We start from the raw sequence: 14723 nt of genomic DNA on the forward strand, positions 1-14723 counted from the left end.
CCACAGATTGAAGCCAGGTGCGGTGGCTCACACCTGTAATCTCAGGACTTTGGGAGGCTGAGGCAGGCAGATCACCTGAGGTCAGGGGTTCAAGACCAGCCTGGCCAACATGATGAAACCCCATCTCTACTAAAAATACAAAAATTAGCTGGGCATGGTGGCAGGCACCTGTAATCCCAGCTACTTAGGAGGCCGAGGCAGGAGAATTGCTTGAACATGGGAGGCAGAGGTTGCAGTGAGCCGAGATGTGCCACTGTACTCCAGCCTGGGCGACAAGAGTGAAACTCTGTCTCAAAAAGAAAAAAAAAAAAACACAGATTGAGGGCTCAGTGCCCAAGACCACCCCTGACCCTCATCAGTCACAAGTCTGGGCCTGTGGAACTTCTGACCTACCAGCTTCAATGTAGAGTTTCCACACTCTCTCTTTGGATTTAACTTGCTAGAGCGGCTTGCAGAATTCAGGGAAACTGAATATATGTTTATCAGTTTATTTATTTCCTTGCTTTTTTTTTCTCCTGCTTTTGTTGCACCCTTCAAGGAAAGAGGCCACCATAAGGCCGAGCTGAGGTACCAAGGGACCTTTTTTCTCTCTTCCCATTGCAGAAGTCACACAAATGAAGCCAGGTGTAACTATACAGAGCCAAGAGAGTCATTTACTGGTTTATTACAAAGGAGATTACAAAGGATGTAGGTGAAGAAATTCACAGGGCAAGGTATTGGGGAAGAGGTTCAGGGTGTCCATGCCCTCCCTGACCACCAACCTCCAGGAGCCTCCAATGCGTTCAGCTATTCAGAAGCTCTCGAAACCCAGTCTTCTTGTGTCTTTTATGGAGGCTTCATTGGATGGGCATAAACGACAGCTGTATAGAAATGTGATTAGACACAAAACATATGATCTAATACTAATAAGCTGAGTGGGGAAACCCAGCAAGGTCTATCTGTTCAGATTCTTTTTGTCCTCTCTCTGCTGCATTCTTTCCTCCAGGGAATGGGGCAGGGCCCCTTCTGAAATGGTGATCTTGTGGCCTACAATCACATAAGATAAGTCAGAGAATTTCTTTATGGCCAGCTCCAAGACAGAAAGGCAAGGAAGTTTTCTGACTTTGAAAGAGGAGGAGCAGATGAAAGGAGGCAGGAGGTAAGAAAGAGAGATTCTGTTTTCTGAGGCCTGTATCTGAGGTTTTAAGTGCCCCAACATTATAACTAAAGACTGTAACAAGGGATATGGGAGTTATAAGCCAGAAACTATGGACAAAAACATATATATAGATAGATATTATAATATCTATTTTTATATATCTCATTATTTCACACATGTCATCTATTTTCTTCTTGTTTCCATTGTTTTTGCTGGGAGGTCAGCTGTTAGTCTGTTTTTTGCTCTTGTGAAGGTAATACGTCTTTTATTCTCTGGTTGCTTATAAGATTTTTCTTTTTTATTTTTAGCTTTTGCAGTGGGACTATGTGTCCAGGGGTGGTTTTCTTTGTACTCTTTAGAGCTTTGTAGAGCTTCTTGAATACATGACTTGAAGCACCTGTCAGATAACATCAACATCTAGGTATCTATGGGTCTGTCTCTTATTTTAATCAACTTTTGCCCTTTTACATTTCTTCTTTTTATCTGATTGACTGCCAAACATTGTAAATAAAAATTGTAGGCCGGGCGCGGTGGCTCAAGCCTATAATCCCAGCACTTGGGGAGGCCGAGACAGGCGGATCATGAGGTCAGGAGATCAAGACCATCCTGGCTAACACGGTAAAACCCTGTCTCTACTAAAAATACAAAAAACTAGCTGGGCATGGTGGCGGGCGCCTGTAGTCCCAGCTACTCAGGAGACTGAGGCAGGAGAATGGTGTAAACCCGGGAGGCGGAGCTTGCAGTGAGCTGAGATCTGGCCACTGCACTCCAGCCTGGGCGACAGAGCGAGACTCCGTCTCAAAAAAAAAAAAAAAAAATTGTAGTTGCGATTTGAGGCTCAGTAGGGTGTTATCTTTCCCCAGAAAGATTTTGCTTTTGTTATTGGCAGAAAGGGTTGAGTTAGATCATCTCTCTGGGTTTGATTTATTTCAGATCTTTCCCCCACATTTTCACTTTCTTTGTAGCTTTCTGATGCCTTCAAACAGTTAAAAAACAAAAATTGTCTAGTTTTTCCAGTTCTCTCAACTGGAAGATTGTTCTGGAACAGTAAAAAATAAATTTTATTCTAAAAACAATATGAAGATACTAAAAAGTTTTAAGAATTGACATAACCTGATTTCCATTTTAAAATGACCTTAAATTAATTAATTGTTTTGCCATATCTTTCCTTAAAATGTCCCCAAAGCTTTTTTTTACCTACATTTCTATTGTTATCATCCTGGTCTAAACTCTATCTAAGTCACTAACTTGGATTATTGTTTTTTGTATTTTTTGGTTTTGAGACTGAGTCTCTCTGTCGCCCAGGCTGGAGTGCAGTGGCATGATGTCGGCTCACTGCAACCTCTGCCTCCCGGGTTCAAGCAATTCTCCTGCCTCAGCCTCCTGAGTAGCTGGGATTACAGGTGCATGTCACCACGCTTGACTAATTTTTGTATTTTTAGTAGAGACGAGGTTTCACCATGTTGGTCAGGCTGGTCTCAAACTCCTGACCTTGTGAGCAGCCCGCCTTGGCCTCCCAAAGTGCTGGGATTACAGGCATGAGCCACCGCACCTGGCTGAATTATTGTTTTTATCTCACTTTCTTGGTTTCCTGAAAATCATCTAACATATTGAGGCTAGATTCTTTATTCAGAGATTTGGTTTCTTTTATGTCTAGATTTGCAAATTAAAAATAGCTATGAAGATCATGTGTGGTGGCTTATGCTTGTAATCCCAGCATTTTGGGAGGACAAGGCAGGTGGATCACTTGAAGTCAGGAGTTCAAGAGCAGCCTGGGCAACATGGAGAAACCCCATCTCTACTAAAAATACAAAAAGTAGCTGGCTGTGGTGGCACACACCTGTAATTGCAGGTATTTGGGTGGCTGAGGCAAGAGATTTGCTTGAATGGGTGACACAAAGGTTGCAGTGAGCTGAGGTCATGCCACTACCACCAGCCTGGGCAAATGAGAGAGACTGTCTCAAAAAAGAAAAAGCGATGGGATTTTTAAAGTAGCACTATTAGTCACACAGAAAACCAAATCAACTTAAGGTAATTAAGTAACTTGCTGAAAGTTATATGGTTAAGGCAGAGCTACCTGTTGAATCTAGGTCTCTTTAATTTTAGAACTTATATCAATTATTTCATATTATAGCTATGCATTCAAATTATATTCTCTTTAAATGAAGCAGCATTTATATTCTTTTGTTGCTAAAAAAAATCTTAAAATGTAAATAATAATAAAAAGTTAAAACTTTTATCGTTTGTGCTCATTGACGTCAAAGTTGCTTGAGCTGAAGTTGACTAAAGAGTTTTTCAGCCGGGCGCGGTGGCTCAAGCCTGTAATCCCAGCACTTTGGGAGGCTGAGACGGGCGGATCACAAGGTCAGGAGATCGAGACCATCCTGGCTAACACGGTGAAACCCCGTCTCTACTAAAAAATACAAAAAGCTAGCCGGGCAAGGTGGCGGGCGCCTGTAGTCCCAGCTACTCGGGAGGCTGAGGCAGGAGAATGGCGTGAACCCGGGAGGCAGAGCTTGCAGTGAGCTGAGATCCGGCCACTGCACTCCAGCCTGGGTGACAGAGCGAGACTCCGTCTCAAAAAAAAAAAAAAAAAAAAAAAAAAAAAAAGGCCGGGCGCGGTGGCTCAAGCCTGTAATCCCAGCACTTTGGGAGGCCGAGACGGGCGGATCACGAGGTCAGGAGATCGAGACCATCCTGGCTAACACGGTGAAACCCCGCCTCTACTAAAAAAAATACAAAAAACTAGCCGGGCGAGGTGGCGGGCGCCTGTAGTCCCAGCTACTCGGGAGGCTGAGAAAGGAGAATGGCGTAAACCCGGGAGGCGGAGCTTGCAGTGAGCTGAGATCCGGCCACTGCACTCCAGCCTGGGTGACAGAGCGAGACTCCGTCTCAAAAAAAAAAAAAAAAAAAGAGTTTTTCGAACCAAGTGACTGGTGCTTTCAGAATGGCAGAAACCATTCTGGAAATGAGGCCATCCAGGAGGAAACCCTTCTCTGTGAACGTCTGGTTTTTTGTTTTTGTTTTTTTTTTTTTTTTTTTGTATTTTCTTTTTTTCAATTAGAGATTCAGGGCTTTAAAATCCCATAAATAAAAAGTCCTGGGCCGGGCATGGTGGCACACGCCTGTAATCCTAACACTTTGGGAGGCTGAGGCGAGTGTGTCACCTGGGGTCAGGAGTTTGAGACCAGCCTGGCCAACATGGCGGAACTCTATCTCTACTAAAAATACAAAAATTAGCCGGGAGGCTGAGGCAGGAGAATTGCTTAGCCCCGGAAGCGGAGGTTGCAATGAGCCAAGACCGTGCCATTGTGCCGCTGCACTCCAGCCTGGGCTGGAACAAGACACCATCTACAAAAAAAAAAAAAAAAAAAAAAAAAAAGTCCTGGATATGGATAAACAAGGCTATAGAGATATTTAGCCAAAACAGCATGAGAAAATGTATATTCTTTCTTTCACCCATATATTAGTTCCATGATTCTTCTATAATAGGTCTGTAATGCATGAGGAGACTACAAAAAGCTACCATGTTAGGGGTGAAAAAAAGGCAGTCCTTCCAGATGTGGTTGCTAACAGATAATAAAAAACGGTGAAGCCTTGAGCCAAGCAAAGCCCCAGCATGACTCAATATAGACCAAGGTTCCAGAAAGAACTAATTTCTTTCCAAACAAAGAACATGAAGTAAAGCAGAGCTGATCCCTATGCTACTACATTCATTTCAGTTTTATTTCCATCTGTCTTTTCAGAGACGTTTGACACTAGCCTGTATCATTATTTATATTATTCGAGAATATGAAATTCTAGAATATGAATCCTTTCTATTTATGCATATTTACATTGATTTCATATATATAATCATAGTATAATTTTAAAAAGAGGGTATAAGGTATAATTTAGTGCTTTGTAATTCCTTATTCATTGATCAATACATATTTTTAAAAGATCAGATACTTTTTTTTCCAAACTAGAGATTCTTTTTTTAAAAAACTGTTGTGGGTACATAGTAGGTGTATATACTAATGGGAGTACATGAGATGCCCTGATACAGGTATGTAATGCATTATAATCATATCATGGAAAATAGGATATCTATACCCTCAAGCATTTATCCTTTGTGTTACAAACAGTCCAATTATACTTTTTTACTATGTTAAAATGTACAATTAAATTATTATTTACTATAGTGGCCCAGTTGTGCTATCAAATACTAGGTCTTATTCATTCTTTGTATCTATTTTTATTTTGTACCCATTAACCATCCGCACTTCCTCTCCACCCCTCCACTACCCTTCTCATCCTTTGGTAACCACCCTTCTACTCTCTAGCTCCATGGGTTCAATTGTTTTGATTTTTAGTTCCTACAAAGAAGTGCAGACATATGAAGTTTGTCTTTCTGTGCCTAACTTATTTCATTTAACATGACTTCCAATTCCATCCATGTTGCTGCAAATTACAAAATCTTTTTTTTTTTTTTTTTTTTTTTTTTTTGAGACAGAGTTTTGCTATTGTCACCCAGGCTGGAGTGCAATGGCACGATTTCAGCTCACTGCAACCTCCGCCTCCCAGGTACAAGCAATTCTCCTGCCTCAGCCTCCCAAGTAGCTGGGATTACAGGTGCCTGCCACCATGCCTGGCTAATTTTTCTATTTTTAGTAGAGACAGGGTTTCAAATTTTGCCTCTTGGCTACAGAGAGGAATGTTCAGGGAGCTCAGATTTGCAGGAGGAGCAGCAGGCAGCCACAGACATCTTCAGATTCTGCCTTTATTGGACTCTTCTCACCCTCTGTTGTAATTGAAAGTCAGGTGGAGAGAGGGCTTGTGCTGTACTTGAAGTCACCAATAATTCTAAGTAATAAGTGTCACCATTTTGATTACATAGCCTTCCTGAAATGTTGATGGCCTGCAGTTTTACAGGTGCAGTGTATACTAAATTAGCCATTACCACAGACAGGATGTCATTGTCATTCCTTTCAAACTACAGAGTAGTAATTTGGTAATGTGTGAACACCTGGATTTGTGCCTCCTTAAACCTGAAATAAAAGGGAGAGGAATAGTCTGAGTCAATTGTCTTTGTGACATCTGACCCATAGTTCTACATTGCTTTGCAAACATTGTATTTGGATATATGCATAAATATATATATGCACACACACAAACACACACACACACTGTAGCTTTTGTTTCTTAGAAAAGCAGCTCCTTGAGGGAGCCATTACTCTGCTGTATTATGTACAACAATGTGGGTGCTACATGAATGCTAAGTACTACTAATAATATTACTGGTAATTCACTGGTGAGGCATTTTGTGAGTCACCACTTACTGTGTGTTCACAATGCTTGAACTTGGTTATACAAATGTATCAAGTTATTTTTTATATGAAATTGACTATTAGGATATTTAATCATCCAGGTCAGAGTCAAGGACTAGCACTTTAAACATTTTTTTTTCACTTTCAATTTTGGAACAATTTGAAAGTTGGAGAAAAGTTGAAAGAATCATACAAAAAAAGGTATGAATACCTTTCATGCAGAGACCTCATCCGGGGTTAGCCAGTTGTTTTAATAATGTTCTTTATGGTAAAGGCATGCAGTCCAGAATTAGTATGGTATCTGGTTGTCTCATATTGGAACAGTTTCTTCTTCCTTCCTTTCATGGCCATGTCATATTTGAAAATTATAGGTCAGTTGTTTTGGAAACTGCCCCTGAATTTGGGTTTATCTAATGTTTCCTCATAATTATTTCCAGGTAATGCATTTTTTGATGAAATTTCACGGAAGTGATGCTGTGCTACTTTCCTTGCATCCTATCATGTGGCACATGGTGTCAATGTTTCCCATTACTAGTGATGTCAAATTTGATCATTTAAATGAGATGGCTTCTGTGAGGCTTCTCTGTTGTAAAGGTACAATGTTTTTATACATTTTGGAATGAGTAATTATTTTGTGGGGAGAAATTTTGAGACTGTAAAATTCTGTTCCTCCACCTACTTTTATCTGTTAGTTTTAGCATTCATTGCTATGTCTTGCCTGATTATTGCTACATTGATTGAAAAATGTTGATTTTCTAATGCTTTCACTCCTTCTACATTATTTGGTATTAAACTTCCCATTTCTTTATCTATATCACTGAGGACTCATGAATTCCTATTTATTCAATGTGCTATAATTCAGTACTGTCATCATTTCTTTTGATGCTCAAAATATATATAAAAACAAAAATAAAAATAAATAAAAACAGATTTGACCAGTAGGAGTAAGCTCTTTTCCAGGTTGGCTTCTGTGTATTTTTACATGTTCTCATTATTCTTTCAGCACTTCATTACTTCCTGGCACAATCAGATGATTTAAGTTCATTTATTCTTTCCTTGTCCCAGTCCTGAGGTCAGCCATTCCTCTAAGAAGCCTTATTTCTTTCAGCAGAGTGGCATTTAGAAATCAAGATCTGGGTACTAGATATGCTACAAGGATACTGCTCCTTCTATGCCTCCCTCAGTGGAAAAATAATTTATATACATGAATATCGCTATTGCTCTATTTCCCTCTCTCTTTTTCTCTCCCTCACATATGTGTATGTGTGCATGTGTGTGTATGTATATCTACCTACCTATATATTTATATATACACACATATACTTATTTATGAGTACACACCAACACCTCCGATTCATATTTCCTGTCACCACAGAGTTTATTGTAGTTTCTTCCTTGTCACATTCATATATTCCTTCTCTGACAGTAAGATGATAATGGCTTCCATTATCTTACTGTATTAATTGCTCAATCCCCCCATATGTAGTTAATCTACCAAGCTTGCTAGACTGACTTCCTACCCCTTTTTACCTGTCTAATTGCTTTTTCAATGAATAGTAAGTAAAGGACAAAGTAAAGGGTGGAATGAAAGAGGAGGAAGAAAGAAAGAGAATAACACATTTTTAAATCTAAATTAAGATTTAAAGATTTTTGCATTTTTTATGTGTACAGAAGTAAGGTTCTGGGAATCAAATTTTTTCTTAATTTTTTTAAGATCTTGAAAATAGGCCAGGCATGGTGGCTCAAGCCTATAATTCTAGCACTTTGGGAGGACCAAGGCGGGCGGATTACTTGAGGTCAGAAGCTCAAGACCAGCCTGGCCAACATGGTAAAACCCTGTCTCTACTAAAAATACAAAAATTAGCCGAGCATGTTGGCACATGCCTGTAATCTCAGCTATTCAGGAGGGTGAGCCGTGGGAATTGCTTGAACCCAGGAGGCAGAGGCTGCTGTGAGCCAAAATTTGTGCCACTACACTCCAGCCTTGGCAACACAGCAAGACTCTGTCAAAAAAAAAAAAAAAAACTTGAAAATATATCCTAATATTTTGTCTTTATATATTCACTCATAATACTTAATGGGAACAAGCATTAGGCATACGAAGATGAATGAGACAAAGTCTGCAGAGTTCAGATATGATAAAACAAGCCGACAGGTTAAAAATATTAATAATTCCTATAATACTAGAAGAGTTATCTTAGAGGAATACAAAGAGTTTCAGGAAGAAACTGAGCTACACTATAACACAGAAGAGACCAATAGAATTTGCATAAGCAGCAGAATGATTTCTCTTCATTAAGAGTGATGATCCACATACTGCAGGTTAATTTCTAGTTGATCTTCTGAATTCTGGCTTTTGCTTAACTCTTTTCTTCTGCTCTAGTCATCCTATAGAGGACCAGAGAAAATTAGACACAGTGAAATCTCTCTTCATGGTCAGGGTTGTTACTGAGCAACAGGAAACACAACTATTCCTTATAGGCCTGGTGTCCTGTTTTTTCCAGCCCTCAGGTTGGGAGCCTTTGGCATATTTTGCATATAACCTCTGACTTTGCAATGGATCAGAATTTTATTATGTTTAATACCATATAATTTTTAGTACTGTATTTTTTGGTGGCTTTTAAAGCCTCTATTAAAAATCTTTTTATATTACCCAATACTGCCAATATTCTAAAATTTTTGTGCAAATAAATTGTGTCATTATGTACAGTTAATGGACTTAGTAGGCAAATCAATTTTTATTTTTTTGGTTAAAGGGCTCTCCATTGTGTAAGTGCCTTTAAAACATGCTTATTAGTTAAGCATCTCAACAATGTGGAATGTGGGTTGGTTTTATCACTCTCCAATTAAAAGTTATTGCTCCATAACTTCCAAGAAAGGAAGTTAGGCACTTGGAGAAATTGGTCCAATATTACATTGTGCAAATACAATAAATAAATCCAGATTACTGATTCTCAACTTGTTTTCTGCCCCAAATCATAAGAGAGATAGATTCTCTGTTGTAATAACTGAGTCTCAGATTCTAACTCAGGAAGTCATTATGGCTTCTCAGTACTGGACATCTAAAACCTGATATGTTCAATTTTCAAAGACAATCAATTTAGAAAGAAAAAATATGCTTTGAGATGACAAAAAAGGGAATAGTCATGTAATACAAAATCCACTAAAGCTAACTTTCTCTATGCCTTATAGAAATGGACAATTCTTTAAATATTAAAGCATACAACTACCCCAATTATATATTTTATATATAAAAAATTTCTTAAACTAAGTAGTAGTATTACTTACTACTGAAATCATCTGTGTATATTTGATATGGGACATGGATAATGGGTCACATCTTGACAAGCATTTCAGGCCTATTGAAAGCTGGTTGTAACAGGATGGAGTTCACATGAAGGCTCATTATGATTATATCTTGGACACAGCACAGTGACACTTTACTGTTTTGTTTTTTTTGTTTTTTTTTTTGAGACGGAGTTTCGCTCTTGTCGCCCAGGCTGGAGCACCATGGTGCAATCTCAGCTCACTGCAACCTCCGCTTCCCGGGTTCAATCAATTCTCCTGCCTCAGCCTTCCAAGTGGCTGGGACTACAGCCACCACGCCCAGCTAATTTTTGTATTTTTAGTAGAGACGGGTTTTTGCCATGTTGGCCAGGCTGGTCTCGAACTCCTGACCTCAGGTGATCCACCTGCCTCGGCCTCTCAAAGTGCTGGAATTACAGGCATGAGCCATTGGGCCCGACCGACACTTTTATTATGGTTTAGAAGTTCACAGAGTTCATAGGCAATTCACGTAAACTCAAAATGTTTGAGTAGTCACATGAACAACTGCAGCTTGGCAGTCCCTCTGTCTCTAGGTTTCTGCTCATTTCTATATATCTAGAAATTCTGCTTCAGTCATCGCCTTGGACTTCCTATCTTAGCGTAGGTAGAATTACTCATCATTACTTTGAATCTAGATGGTTTCTTCACTGCTACTTTTAAAACCAGAAAGTCACCAAGTCAAGCACAATCACCTTGTTCATTCTTTTAAGGCCTTCATTTTATTCCTGTTGGTCTCACTCATAACTGGTAAAAAAGATAAATGTCGTGTGAGTAGATAAAAACTTTTGAAAATTTGTTTTCAAAGTTGTTAAAGGAAAATATTTTTCTGAGTGTTTCCCTTCTGGATTGTTATTAGTAAGAAAAATATTTTCATAATGATACTATCAAGCATAATAGTCAACAAATTATAATACTACCCTTATTACACAGAGTCTCAGGAAAAAAGGTAATAAGTATTATTTTGCATTTAGTGATAGAAATATTAAGGCTCACAATAACAAGTGATTTTAAAATAATGATTAATTTTCCAGCTAAACTACTCGTTTGACACGCATTTACTGAAAGTACTTGAGAAAATGACAGCAGTAATGATAGCAGTAATAAAGCATAGCAGGCTAGACCTGCCTCTGTCATGCTCTTGACTCTTGTGTAATGTAGATAATTAGCAAACTATCGAAACCACTGGAGAAACATCCTGTAACATGGTTAGGGAGACTTTGTCCTCAGATTTATTAGCTAATGACATTGTATAATGATTTGGCAAGTAATTGAGTTCTGTTGACTTTTAAATGTTTGGTAATGTATAGTTAAAACTATAATAAAGTCTGATAGAGGACATGGAATTGGTACATTTTCTTTTAAATTTTTCATAGTAATCTTCCAGTATGTTCTTATCTTCTGTGGAAAACCTACTGTGTCTGTCTCCCAGCAGGTGAAATGAAATGTCAACCATAGGCTTTCATTTTGAAATTCAGCAATTTCATAAGCTTATTGAAATTATGTTTATCATTTGGCAAACTTTACTGGTATAAATATTACATGGCAGAAATAAAATTATAAGTTGTTTGTACATTAGTTTATTCATTTAAACTTTTGTAACACAAAGATCAAGAAACATAACATACTCTGTATTTCTGCCAACAAATATCTAAAGTCATTGTATTTTTTTTTTTTTTTTTTTGAGATGGAGTCTTACTCTGTCGCCCAGGCTGGAGTGCAGTGGCCGGATCTCAGCTCACTGCAAGCTCCGCCTCCCGGGTTTACGCCATTCTCCTGCCTCAGCCTCCCGAGTAGCTGGGACTACAGGCGCCCACCACCTCGCCCGGCTAGTTTTTTGTATTTTTTAGTAGAGACGGGGTTTCACTGTGTTAGCCAGGATGGTCTCGATCTCCTGACCTCGTGATCCGCCCGTCTCGGCCTCCCAAAGTGCTGGGATTACAGGCTTGAGCCACCGCGCCCGGCCAAGTCATTGTATTTTTAAGTTACAATATCTGCAGTCATAATAAGTATCACAGGTCTTTTAAAATATACAAATTTGAGGAATAAAAGTAACATGAAATGTTCCAAGTCACAATGGCAGTAAATATAAATGCTAAACTGAAATATGAAAATCTAGCTGAGGATTTGCTTAGAGTAAGTTTGTAAAATTTGTTTTCAAGAAAGAAAAACAGATTGAATGTATTTATTTTTAATATGGTTTCAATTTAATTTAAAAACAATGCAACAAAGCCATTCCTATGTACACGCATAGCCATTAAAGATGTTCCTAGCACAAAGATTCTCAAATATTCCTAGTTCATTCCACACTTAATATCCAAGTAATTTTTTCATGGTGACTCTAGGAAAATAGGAATATCTCATTCGTTTATTAAGTAGTTAGGCCCAAATTTAGTAGTAGCAGTTTGTGTAGTGTCTGACTGCTATTTCTGTGTTCCCCTAAAAATTTAAAAACACTCTATAACAATCCTGTGGGTTCCCGGTATCATGATTGGGAACCATGGTCCTAGCAGCATTAAGAGTATGTGTGTGTTCTAGGGGAGAATAAATAGTTTTACTCTACTTATCTTAGGTTCAGTGCCTGACACCCCTGTATCAAATGAAAGACTAACAAGCAAAAAGCATACACATTTATTTAATATCAGTTTTATGCGACATGGGAACGTTCAGAAGGAAATGAAAACTCAATAAACAGTTTTAAACCTGAGTGTTTTTCCACAGCAGGTTTGATAAAGAGTGGAAAGTCATGGAGAAACGTGATAGAACCAAAGGGATATGAGCTACATGTAATGAGCTGGGAGAAACTTGCCAAGGCTTATTTGTTCAGATTACTCTCTGTGACTCCGTGTCCTTGGAGATAAGGATATTCCCTTCCTCCAGGAATAGGGAAGCACCTCTCACATAAGGATCTTATGCACTGCTTCAAGGGGAGGTCAGAACCTGCTTCCTAGGTTTTATGACCTGCTTCAGGGGAGCAGGGAGGGAGAACTTCACAGAGACCCTCCTGCTTATGCTATTTTCTCAAATTCCTTCAGCTTAAAATATTCAATACGCCAAAGTGCCATATTTTGGGGTAGTGTGTCCTGATGTACCTCTCCTGGACTCTCTATCTATCCATGCATCCATCCTTCCACATCCACACACACACATATAAATCAGTCTCCTGTATTTTTATTTGCTAAGTAAAATTACATTGTTGTAATTTTCTCCTTGCATTTACCATGACTTGATATTTTCTCGTTTACTTGGTTGTTTATGTGTTTAATGTTTGTCTTCCTCCACTGGGCTATAGGGTCCAAGAGAGCAGGAAAGTTTTCTGCCTTGCACCCCACTATATTCCTAGAACCTAGAACACTGCCTAGGGTATACTACATATTCAGCACACACTGTCTGGGTGAATACGCATCTTCCAAAGACAAATATTCATTCTCAAGAACAGTACATTGTATATTGAAATATTCTCTAACTTCCATATACTTTTTAAGAAACTTCACCTTTCTTGGAGTTCTATTATCACATAATTATGGCCAGTGCAGTTTATCTTTTACTGCTCCCAATTATGCCCTTCAGAACACTTAGAATAAAAAAGGAGTCGTGTAATCCAGTTACAGGAAGAAAAGCTGTGATATAAATCGCTGTCCAACAAAAACCACACACACAAACACATACACAAAACCCACTCTATTACCTTTAGTAATCTTGGTGAAGGGAAGGGAGTCATATATTTTACCAATTATAGGTATTTTAACCTTTCATTTTCAAAACTTTAAATAAAAATATTCAATAATGTATTGAATTTTAATTTGCAGGAGACTATCAACATATTAGGTTGCTTTGGGGTTAACTTTATAAATTTTTTTTGGCAAAAATCTCACAATAAAGCTTCTGCTAACTGTCCATGCGTATTTTGAACTTTTTTGGGAAATGTATTATATGTAATTTAGTGAATTAAAACATTTTAAAAATGTGTTCTTAAGTTACTGGACTTTTTAGTAGCTTCAGGAAAGGTAAATCAATATAGTGTTTCTATATTGAAATTTATCCTAGTGAATGATTTTTGTTTTCTGAATATGTATTTCCTTAGAATTTAAGTTCCACAGATCATTGATATGTAGTCTTTTTCACAAGAAGTTTAAACATCTCTGGGTGATGGTGCCTAAGTGGTCTTTAGGCAAAATGATCTGACGAAATTAAAATTGAGCAATTATGAGGGGGATCTATTCAATATGGACTGATTATGAAAAATTCAGGCCCCTTTTTCTTAATTTTCAGGGATCAGAGTGTTTTAAATTATATAAGTTTCTAAACATGTATTCTGTTTATTGAGATGAAGCCTAAACTGCTGGTGGCAGTAGGGGGTGTGTGTGAATAGAAACAAAAAAAGCCTACCCTTGATGCCTTTGATAGATTTTAACTGTTCAATTAATTTGTGTGCATGAAATGTGCATACCAATATTTTGCTTCCAACACACAGATCTCCAGTGGACATCTTCCATCGAAGCTTCTTTGATTATTTCACAATATTCAGCAATCCACCCAATGCTAACTGGGGATGTTTGATTTGCAGCCTCTTTCAGAGCAGTTGCTAAAAGTCGCTCCACATCATCAGAGGGCTTCCCTCCCTCAGTCCCTGAGAGCAACTAGGTTTTGCATCAGTGAAAGGAAGAAAAAGCAGGAGTCTGGCAAGAGGCTGCAAAGAGCCGGCACTGGGCTCCACTAGAGTTCCTTCCCACTGCGTTTCTCATCCTGTCTTCTGCCCAGTGGATGTGTCTGCGTGGGCGTGCACACACATTAGCTGATGAAACCCCCTTCCTGTTGCACAGGGTCAGAACTAAGCGGGGTGGGTGTAGCTTTGGAAGGTTCTGAAATCTAAGAACCAGCTTCCTTTCCCACCGCTTTCCGCTGAGTCAGTTCACTGCGGAGTGCTCTGCAGGATCTGGAGGCCTTTGTGT

The 14723-nt window shown here is 38.7% G+C and overlaps 1 non-coding gene across 1 annotated transcript; it reads right to left on the reverse strand.

The window, feature by feature from the left end:
• Nucleotides 1-519: 519 nt before the first annotated feature.
• Nucleotides 520-650, reverse strand: LOC126951821 (small nucleolar RNA SNORA64/SNORA10 family). The gene has a single exon (XR_007724669.1). It is a non-coding gene; the product is annotated as a small nucleolar RNA SNORA64/SNORA10 family (small nucleolar RNA).
• Nucleotides 651-14723: the final 14073 nt, after the last annotated feature.

The sequence above is a fragment of the Macaca thibetana genome, chromosome 3 (genome assembly GCF_024542745.1).
Source record: "Macaca thibetana thibetana isolate TM-01 chromosome 3, ASM2454274v1, whole genome shotgun sequence".
Classification (NCBI taxonomy): Eukaryota; Metazoa; Chordata; class Mammalia; order Primates; family Cercopithecidae; genus Macaca; species Macaca thibetana.